Source organism: Nelumbo lutea, chromosome 4, assembly GCF_056320005.1.
Source record: "Nelumbo lutea isolate HS-2025 chromosome 4, American lotus-T2T, whole genome shotgun sequence".
Lineage (NCBI taxonomy): Eukaryota > Viridiplantae > Streptophyta > Magnoliopsida > Proteales > Nelumbonaceae > Nelumbo > Nelumbo lutea.
This window is the reverse complement of record NC_142687.1, coordinates 61,547,176-61,558,908: the sequence shown is the minus strand read 5'-3', so window position 1 is coordinate 61,558,908 and position 11,733 is coordinate 61,547,176.

The following is an 11,733-nucleotide window of genomic DNA, read 5'->3' as shown; positions in this document are numbered from 1 at the left end:
CCCTTTGCCTTAATTTGAATTTGGAGATGGTTTTCTTTCTTGGTTTTGGGGCTTTGTAATCTGAAGGCATATTCTTTGATGTAGTAAAATTATCAATGTGGTAGTCCCTTGGGAAAGGAATGAAAATCTTACACTATGCCTCGATTCTGCTAAGGCCATTGGATGTACAGTAGTTAATATTAGCATGCAGGACTTCATTGAAGGGTAAGTATGCATGCCGTTTTAGTCATTAGTTCTTTTCTATTTTCAAGAATATTTGGTCCTGTCACTAGTTTTTTGATAGTTTTCTGAATATTCTGTTCCATGCCAAAGTACAAAGAAGTAAAACTTATTAACCTAATATTCTATTAGGTTCTTTTCATATGAACCCTGAAGATTACCTAAAAAGTGCATGATAGAAAGCCTGTAAGCTTCAAACAAGATTGGAGTTTGCTATCTATGTATATTTCATTATTCTGCCCTTGCTTGTACAGTAGTCGATACCATATGCTCAGTAAGTACAATGTTAAGTTACATGTTTTGTGTTGTTGCACTGCACATTCTTTTTTATTTATTTGGTCCTTCTGATGACTTTGGTTGGATTTTTGTTATTTTCTTCCTCTATAATTACGTTGTCATATTGCAATCTATGAACAAATGTATATTTTGAGGTGGATTTTTGTTGCATCATGTTGATTTTGATTAAATTTATTTTTTCCCTCTACTAAGTTATGGAAGTTGGTAGGGTGCTCCTAAGTGCTAGCAGTTTCTGGCCAGTACGAATGTTAATATTCTCTGTGCTTTTTATTTTCTCTGTCATCTAGTGCTTCGGTTGATATCTCAAATCATTAAGGTATGCTCTGGTTGTCATCTAAACATCACCATTATATGAATGAAGTTTGAGCTTTCTTTAGACTTTAGAGTGTTAAGTCTTGATTCTGGACTGTAATTGTTTGAAAGCCATTTTTCTATTTTGACTTTTGAGCACATGGTGATGATATAAACTGAAAATTATGTAAGTAATATTTTCTATAATTGAAACAATTACTTTGATGTTTTAACCTTAGATACAACTATGGGCAGACCTCAATTTGAGGAAAACACCTCAATTGGTGGAGTTAGTTGATGATAGTAAGGTGAAATAGCCTTTTTATAGAAGTTTTCTGCTTATTTGTGATTTTTTATGAAATGTTATTTGCTACTTTTTAGTTCATATGTTGTATTTTGTTCGTAAATCGTTAGGATGTGGAGGAGCTGGTGAATCAACCACCTGAGAAGATCTTATTGAGATGGATGAACTTTCAATTGACTTTCTCAGCAGATGTTAAAATTGGGTTAATAGATTCCCCTTTTCTTTATTTCGTATGTGTATTCATAATCACTATAACCTACCTTTGACTTTCTCAGCAGCTTGAAAACTTAATATGGTAGTGTACTATCTTAAAGTGGATATGAGATATTTGAAACAAGTGGTTCATCAAAACTTGAAATCCCATTTAGTAATATTTGGCAGTTAGAACTAAAAGATGTTTTATAACTCAATTTTATTTCATCCCACTTGGTGCTTGAATCCCAAAAACCAAAACCAGAAACCAGGCTGAATGTTTCATTGAGTTAATTGAAATCACTTAGTAGTAAGCACTTTCCAGTTTCCATACTTTGAATGCTAGAACATGCCTCCTTTTCTGATCAGTAATTGGAAGGCCCTCTTCCTCCTCCTTGCACAAAGTTTACTTTATACTAATAAATCATTTTCTCTAATTAACTTTAAAAAGTCTGAAATTATTGTTATCCAAAACTGGTCTTTGGAAGATTTAAATAGCTGGTAAATTCTTGGGATCTCCAAAAAAGGCAAAGTGATATATTGTGTTCTATACCAGAAGTATTCATTTGGCAAGAGAGAAAAGCAAAGTGTTTTTAATAACAAGAAGTACTTAGGAATATCCTCTAGTATCAGTGGTAGAGGCTTCATTGAAGCAGGTAAGGAATGATAGCACATGCAATCAAGGGATCATATGTCTTGATGTAGAGGGCAATGTTGTTCTTCAAAGGAACAACAATGTTTTCTAGTTGAGGAAGTGTTATCTGGAAGGATTGGTGCCAATTTGGGAACGGATCCAAGAGGATTAACTGATTAAATAAATCTTATTTGGTGCATATTACTAAGGTTTTTTCATGGTTAAAAGAAGGACTTGTTGAGACTGGACCCAACAATAAATTTAAGAGAGTTTTTTCAAGGAAGGTTGGTTCTAGAGCTACGAATCATAAGGTTCTTATTGATATTAACTCTGGTGATCAAATTAACATTCATGACAGTTCTGAAGTTGAGGAGTTGAAGAAGATTGGAGTCCTTGAGGTGAAAGGGAAGGGGGGTGTGGGTAAAGCTTTTGATAAGTAATGAAGTTTTGAACTTAGATAATGGAAAAAGAAAGAGTTGAGTGGACTTAAGGAAACTAGTGGAGAGGGACATTGAAGTTGGTAAATTTGTAGGCCTATTCTTTTTGGGTGGTGAGGCTTTTGCTAGAAGGGCTTTTGAAAGAGTTTGAGAAAAAGAAAAGGCGAAGTGAAAGAGCAACACTCAAGAGGAAAGTGGAGAGGCATGGGATGAGGGAGAGGGTCAGGATTTCAGACATGGAGGATTAAGTGCGATTGATGGGAGGAGTTGTGGAAGTTTGATTTGCTGGATTTTACAGGAGGCAAATGCTATTGTTTGAAGTGCTCAAGAGGGTTTTGGTTGGAGATTTTTTCATCTTGATCAGGGCTAGTGTTGCTTTGTTTAGTTCTTGGAATATGGTTTTAGTTTGGTTTTGTGTGTTGACCTTGGATTTGTGCTGTAATTTTTTTTTATCTTTTGTTGTTTGCTGTTGTGGGAGTATTGTTTTTGCTTTCGGATGATGTTTTATCACCTTTTAATTGTAAACCCCTACTTTCTTTTTTAATGAAATTTACTCTTGAAAAAAAAATCTTTTGTTCTCTAAGCTCCTCATATGGCGTTAAATGAGTTCAAAGACTACTGCTTCAAAGTGTTCCTTCTGCATATAATCTGTGGGGGTAGTTTTGTAGTGCCCTTGTCCACCTTACCTGTGTTTCTTCCATTTTTTGAAATACTTTCTCTGTTTTTTTTTTTTTTTTTTTTTTTTTTTTTTTTTTTTTTGTACAGTTAATGTATAGGAGTTCCTGGTATTTGGAGTTTTTAATAGCTATTGCCCATCTTATCCCATTCTTCTGTTCCTTCTCCTCCTAATCGTGTTTGCTCTTTCGACCCAAGTCCACACTCAACCTTTATCCTGACACATATATACATGCATTGATAGGCCGAATAAACTGAAAATCCCCTCCAATTTATTGCTATTTATTAGGTGAATTCCAAGAGGGAATACATTGAGTGAGAGAAATCTTTGTAAGTGTGAGACTTTATTCTTGTGAATGATCCAAACTTATCACAATTCATGAGGTTAAGGAAGCTGAATATGACTTTCACCATGACCAGCCCTAACTATATTCATGTGTACAATGCACTTGATTGAATAATTGATAATCATTCAAGCTTGTTCACATCTGAATTGCTAATGCATGATGTTCAATAGTTGAAAAAGAGAAAAAGAAAGGGACAAAGTCCAAATGACTCCGCTGGCATGAACTGGAAAAACTTGCAGTTTATGACATGAGTCAGTCCCAACTCCACTATTCCGAGATGAATAGTAAAACTAGCAACGTGGAATATGAGTATTGTTATTTGCCTCAAGCTTGTGACCAGTGTGAGATGGAGCATAAAATGCACTCACACAAAAAAAAAAAAAAGAAAAAGAAGAAAGAAGCAAATACCCATGTGAGATGGAGCATAAAATGCACTCACACACAAAAAAAAAAATAGAGAAAAGAAAAAGAAGAAAGAAGCAAATACCCCGTGTGAGATGGAGCATAAAATGCACTCACACCCAAAAAAAAGGGGAAAGGAAATAAAATTTTGGTGACGGATGAGGTTCAAAGGGACAAAATGTTGTTGAACACTCAATGAAGTGCAGTGACAGATTTGAGACCAAGCTCAAAGTAAGGGTTAAATTTGGTGGTCAAGGAGCTGGTTTACATATTGAATGGAAGTGAATGCTGGGGCATGAAAATTTTCATATTCTCCCCTTCCTTGACCTCAATGTATTCTCATCCTAGAATTCATCAGGTAAATGGTAATAATAAGGGGGGATGATCAGTTTATAGTTGAGGTCTTTGCTTACACAGGTATCCCAACCACTCATGAGGAAATTCTTTTTTTCTATCTCATTTTCTTTCCTAATTATTTATATATTTATGTTATTAAGTTAAAAATATTTATTGAATTTACTAAATTATTACTTTTATTGACAAATTATTTCTCTCTCTCTCCCTCTCCCTCTCCGAGTTAGATATTTAGGGTTGTCAATGGGTTGGGTTTAGATCTAGATAGTTAGTAAACTATAGATTTTATTTATTTACTTAATAACTAAATTATGCAACTAATTAATGATTTAAATTATGAACAAATTATTTCTCTTTCTCTCTCTCTTTATAAAATGGATTAGTTTTGGTGTCAGATAGGTTGTACATGTCATAACTGAAATTTTATTTCTTTATTTATTTGTTTTAATATATTAAATAAATTACTCTCCATAAATTATTATTTAAGTTTGACCAATATTTACGGTTGTCAATGGTTCGTGTTTGATTCTAGATTGCTTGGACTAGTCTTGCACCAATAATAAGTGAATATTGATTGATTTATCTATCATAGATTTCTATTTACTTAATTTACTGAATTCTTTAATTAATTAATTAATCAATTATTATCCTAACAAATTAATTTTCTCACTTCCTGGAACTTATATTTAGGGCAATCGATAAATTTACTTATTTATTTATTTTAGTAAACCAAATTAATTTTTCTCTCTTTTTTACCGCTTCGTGTCTAATATTTAGGGTTTTCTTATTTATTTGACAAAATTAATTAAATTATTATCCATGAGGAAATTCTTTATTCTCTCTCATTATTTACATTCTCTCTCTTTCTCTCCCCCCCCCCCCCCTCGAGCCTAATATTTAGAGCTCTCAATTGGATAGGTATCAGTTGGGATTAAACCTTTTTTATTGGTTAGGCCACGTTCAGGCCATGCCTTCCCTTTATATCAATAAATGAATTGTAATTACGAATTGCGAAAAGGAAATTTGTATTCTTTGTTTCTCTCTCATTTTCTAGTAATCTCTTTTTAATAAACATGTAACTAGTTACCCATCATACAAGGGAACCATTGGCCTTACCTCCCTCAATCGTGCAATCTCTCTCTCTAGGTGAGTTAGCTTGTTATTTTTGCCTCTATTCTAGAGCTTATCACTTTTTTTTTAAGTAATTACTTTCCAATTTTGCTACTATATGTAACTAGCAGAAGTGGTTTCTGACCATAATTACTCTCATTCTCTCTCTCTCTCCCCCCCCCCCCAATCTAATATTTATAGCTATCAATTGGATAAGTAATGGTTGGGATTAAACCTTTTCATTGGTCAGGCCACATACGGGCTAGGCTTTGCCTTTATATCAATACAACTAATTCAAGCCCAAGTCAAAGCCCGGGCCAACCATCAGGCCTAGATTTTGAGCTCATACCCGACCATCATATAATGCTCGGATTGCGAATAGGAAATTTAATTCTTTTCTTAAAAAATTATTTCTCTCTCTCTCTCTCTCTCTTCGAGTTAGATATAGGGTTGTCAATGGGTTGGGTTTAGATCTAGATAGCTTACCAAAATTTAGTAAATTTTTATCCATAAATTTTATGTATTTACTTAACTAAATTATATAGCTAATTAATGATTTACATTATGAACAAATTATTTTTCTTTAGTTTTGGTGTCAAATAGGCTGTACATGTCACTTATTTGTTTTAATAGATTAAATAAATTACTCTCCATAAATTATTTTTTATTTAATTCTAGCTATGACCTATATTAACGGTTGTCAATGGTTCGGGATCCATAGACTTCTAGTTACTTAATTTACTGAATTCTTTAATTAATTAATTAATCAATTAATCAATTATTATCCTAACAATTTATTTTTCTCTCTCCCCGGAACTTATATTTAGGGCAATCAATATGTTTGGTCAAGTGTGGGATAGGCTATACTTATTATGTCCCAATAATAAATGAAACTTTATTTATTTATTTTACTAAACCAAATTAATTATTTCTCTCTTTTATTAAATTAAATTATTCATTTACTTATTTGACAATATTTATTGAATTTTGCTAAATTATTACTTTTATTAACAATTTCTCTCTCTCTCCCTCTCCCTGCTCGAGTTAGATATTTAGGGTTGTCATTGTGTTGGGTTTAGATCTAGACAGCTTGGATATTTATTTATTTTACCAAAATTTAGTAAATTATTATTTATTTACTTAACTAAATTATTCAACTAATTAATGATTTAAATTATGAAAAAAAATAGGTATCGGTTGGGATTAAACCTTTCCATTGGTCAGGTCACGTTTGGGTCGGGCTTTGCCTTTATATAAACAGAACTTATTCAAGCCCAAGTCTAAGCCCGACCCAACCGCTAACTATTCTGTCTTATTTTCTTGCCTAAGTAAATTATCATCCATAGATTTTATTTTTTTACTTAACTAAACTAATGATTTAATTTATTAACAAATTATTTCTCTCTCTCTCTCTCTCTCTTTAAGGCTATCAATGGATTAATTTTGGTGTCGGTAGGCTATACATGTCTTGTCCCAATAATAAATAAATTATTTATTTATTTATTTAATTCAACCCGTGACCAATATATACATGGTTGTCAATGGTTCGGGTTTGCTTTTGGAATTCTTGGACCAATCTTGCACCAATAATAAGTGACCCCCATGTTCACGGCCTCTTGCTTGACAAAAGTATTATCCATAGATTTCTAATTACTTAATTTACTGAATTTTTTGATTAATTAATTAATTAATTTCCTAACAAATTATTGTCTCCCATAGCCTATATTTAGGGCAACCAATATGTTTAGTCAGGTGTGGGATAGCAAATTATGTAATTTTTTAACAAATTATTTCCCTCTCGCTCCCTCCCTGAGTCCAATATTTAGGGTTGCCAACAAGTTGGGTTTGGTTTTAGATAGATAGGAAATTTATTTATTTTTTTACTTTTTTTCAATTAATTTAGTTTAATGAATTCTTCAATTAATTAATAATTTATTTTACTAACAATTTATTTTTCTCTCCCTAGAGCCTAAATTTTAGGGCTATCAACGAGTTGGGTCTTGTGTGGGATAGCTTGTACTTGTCTTGTCCGAATAATAAATGAAATTTTATTTATTTATTTTACTAAATTATTACACATAAAATTTTAATTATTTTATTCGAACCGGTGGTCAATATTAAATGAATATTTATTTCTTTTATTAAATAAATTATTGATGCATTTATTTTATAAGATTAACAAACAACTAACTTTCTTATCGCTTAGGGTTTTCAATTAGTGAGGTAGCTTGGTTATTTATTTATTTTATTAAATTAAATTATTCATTTATTTATTTGACAATTAATTTACTAATTTATTCAAAGTCAATAATTTATTAACATGTTAATCCTATTTACGGGGTGGGTAGTTGGGCTTTGTCTTTATATCAATAGAATATTTTCAAGCCTAAGTTTGAGCTCAACCCAACCATCAGACCTAGATCTTGAGTTCAACCCAACCAAGAAATTAATATTCTTTATTACTCTCTCATTTTCTTGAGAATTTATTTATATATTTAATTTAGTAAATTAAAAGTTTTATTTATTTAATTTACTAAACTATTTAATTTTATTAACTTATTATTTCCCTCTCTATCCCTCACTAAGTCCAATATTGAGGGTTGTCAATGGGTCGGCTTTGGATTTAGATAGCTTGGATACTTATTTATTTATTATTTTACTAAATTTATTAAGTTGTTATCTATATATTTTATTTATTTTATTCAATAATTTATTTTTATTTAGTAACAAAATTTTTTCTCCCTCTAAAGAGCCCAAGTTTTAGGGTTATCAACAAGTTATCGATACAAAATTATTGATTTATTTATTTTAGAAAATAAATAAATTATTATCCATAGATTTCTATTTATTTCATTTACAAATAATTAATAAGGTATTTCACTTTCTCTTGCCAAGCCTAATATTTAGTGCTATCAATAGCTTAGGTCTCGGTTTGGGCTTAGCCTTTATATTAGCAGAACATATTGAAGCCCAATTTTGAGCCCGAGTTGACCATCGGGCCTAGATCTTGAGCATATTGGTTTTATTTTATTTATTTAATTTACTAAATTATTTGATTTTATTAACTAAATTATTCAACTAATTAATGATTTAAATTATGAAAAAGTTATTTTTGTTTCTCTCTCCCTTTATAAAATGGAATTAGTTTTGGTGTCAGATAGGCTGTACATGTCTTGTCCCAATAATAACTGAAATTTTGTTTCATTATTTTATTTGTTGTTGGGACTAGTCTTGCACAAATATTTATTTATTTTATTAAAGCCTAATATTTAGTGCTATCAATAGCTTAGGTCTCGGTTTGGGCTTAGCCTTTATATTAGCAGAACATATTGAAGCCCAAGTTTGAGCCCGAGTTGACCATCGGGCCTAGATCTTGAGCATATTGGTTTTATTTTATTTATTTAATTTACTAAATTATTTGATTTTATTAACTAAATTATTCAACTAATTAATGATTTAAATTATGAAAAAGTTATTTTTGTTTCTCTCTCCCTTTATAAAATGGAATTAGTTTTGGTGTCAGATAGGCTGTACATGTCTTGTCCCAATAATAACTGAAATTTTGTTTCATTATTTTATTTGTTGTTGGGACTAGTCTTGCACAAATATTTATTTATTTTATTAAAGCTAATTATTGATTTGTCTATTTACAAAGTTAAGTAAATTATTATCCATATAAATTCACTTAATTTACTGAATTCTTTAATTAATAAATTAATCAAAAATTTCTCTCTCCCTGGAGCTTATATTTAGGGCAATCAATATGTTTGGTGAGGTGTAGGAGTCCCAATAATAAATGAACTTTTATTTATTTATTTTACTAAACCAAATTAATAATTTCTTTATTTTAATAAATATAATAATTATCCATAAATTTTTATTTATTTGATTCAACCAATTCCCAATAATAAATGAATATTAAGTTACTGATATATTTATTTTACAAAATTAAGTAACTTGTTATTCATAGATTTGTATTTATTTAATTTACTAACTAGTAATTTCTCTCTGTCTCTGTCTCTCTCCTCCCCTCCCAAGCCTAATATTTAGAGCTCTCAATTGGATAGGTATCGGTTGGGATTAAACCTTTTTTATTGGTCGGGACACATTCAGGCCGGGCTTTGCCTTTATATCAATAGAACTAATTCATTACCAAGTCTAAGCTCGAACCAACCATCAGGCCTAGATTTTGAGCCTATGCCCGACCATCATATAAAGCTCGAATTGCGAAAAGGAAATTTTCATTCTTTCTTTCTCTCTCACTTTCTAGTAATCTCTTTTTAATAAAAATGTAACTATTTACAATGATACCATTAATAATAAACAACTAACTATTCTCTCTTATTTTGTTGCCTAATTATATACTTATTTTAATAAGTTAATAGATTTTGTTCATTTAATTTACTAGATTATTTAATTATCTCCTTCTCTTTCTTACCACTTCATGTCCAATATTTAGGGTTTTCAACGGGTGGGGTAGCTTGGATCTCTCTCTCTCTCTCTCTCTCTCCCCTTGCTCGAGTTAGATATTTAGGGTTGTCAAATTTTTAGCCTAGCCCAGCCCGGAAATTCTAGGCTTGGACCTGGGTTTTGTGTTCAGGCCCGGCTCGAGCCCGAGCCCACATCAGTCCCACAAATTTTAGGGTCGGGCTTGGGCTTAATACTCCAAGTCTAAGCCCGGACCAACCATCAGGCCTAGATTTTGAGCTCGTGCCCGACCATCATAGCTCGGATTGCGAATAGGAAATAAATTATTCTCCATAAATTATTATTTATTTAATTCATGACCAATATTTACGATTGTCAATGGTTTGGGTTTGTTTCTGGATTGCTTGGGCTAGTCTTGCACCAATAATAAGTGAATATTTATTTATTTATTTTATTAATGTCAAATATTGATTTATCAATTTACAAAATTAAGTAAATTATTATCCATAGATTTCTATTTACTTAATTTACTGAATTATTTAATTAATTAATTAATCAATTATTATCCTAACAAATTATTTTTCTCTCTCCCCGAAACTTATATTTAGGGCAATCAATATGTTTGGTCAAGTGTGGGATAGGTTATACCTATTCTGTCCCAATAATAAATGAAACTTTATTTATTTATTTCTCTTTTATTAAATTAAATTATTCATTTACATATTTGATAAAATTAATTAAATTATTATCCATGAGGAAATTCTTTTTTTTTCTCTCATTTTCTCTCCTAATTATTTATATATTTATGATATTAAGTTAGAAAATATTTATTGAATTTACTAAGTAAATTATTATCCATGATCTTTGTTTCTTTCTCATTTTTATGTTATTAAGTTAAAAAATATTTATCGAATTTACTAATTTATTTACTATTATAATCTCTCTCTCTCTCTCTCTCTCTCTCTCTCTCTCTCTCTCTCTCTCTCTCCCCTTGCTCGAGTTAGATATTTAGGGTTGTCAAATTTTCAGCCCGGCCCAGCCTAGAAATTCTAGGCTTGGGCCTGGGTTTTTGTTTTCAGGCCCAGCCCAGGCCCAGGCCCACATCAGTCCCACAAATATTAGGGTCGGGCTTGGGATTAATACTTCAAGCCAGGCCCGGCCCGCATATATTTAAACTTACACATTTTGTCTATAATGTATACATGTTATTTTACATTATATGGGGCTATCAATAGAATAGGTATCGGTTGGGATTAAACCTTTCCATTGGCCGGGTCACGTTTGGGCCGGGCTTTGCCTTCATATCAACATAACTTATTCCAGCCCAAGTCTAAGCCCGGTCCAACCATCAAGCCTAGATAATTAAATAAATTAATTTTATTTAGTAACAAATTTTTTCTCCCTCTAAAGGGCCTAAGTTTTATGGTTATCAATAGGCTATCTATACAAAATTAATGATTTATTTGTTATACAAAAATAAATAAATAGATAGGAAATTTATTTATTTTTTACTTTCTTAAATTAATTAAATTATATTGATTTAGTTTAATGAATTCTTCAAATAATGAATAATTTTTTTTACTAACGATTTATTTTTCTCTCTCCCTAGAGCCTAAATTTTAGGGCTATCAATGAGTTGTGTCTAGTGTGGGATAGCTTGTACCTGTCCTGTCCGAATAATAAATGAAATTTTATTTATATATTTTACTAAATTTTTACACAAAATTTTAATTATTTGATTTGAACCGGTAGTCAATAATAAATAAATTTTTATTTCTTTTATTAAATAAATTATTGATGTATTTATTTTATAAGATTAAGTAAATTATTATCCATAGATTTCTTTTTATTTAATTTACTAAATTATTCAAGTAATTAATAATTAATTTAACTAATAAGTTATTTCACAATCTCTCACGAAGGCTATTATTTTAGGGCCATCAATAGGTTAGGCCTTAGTTGGGATTAAACCTGTTCACGGGACAACTAGGTTTGGATTGGGCTTTGTTTTTATATCAACAAAATAGATTCAAACCTAAGTCT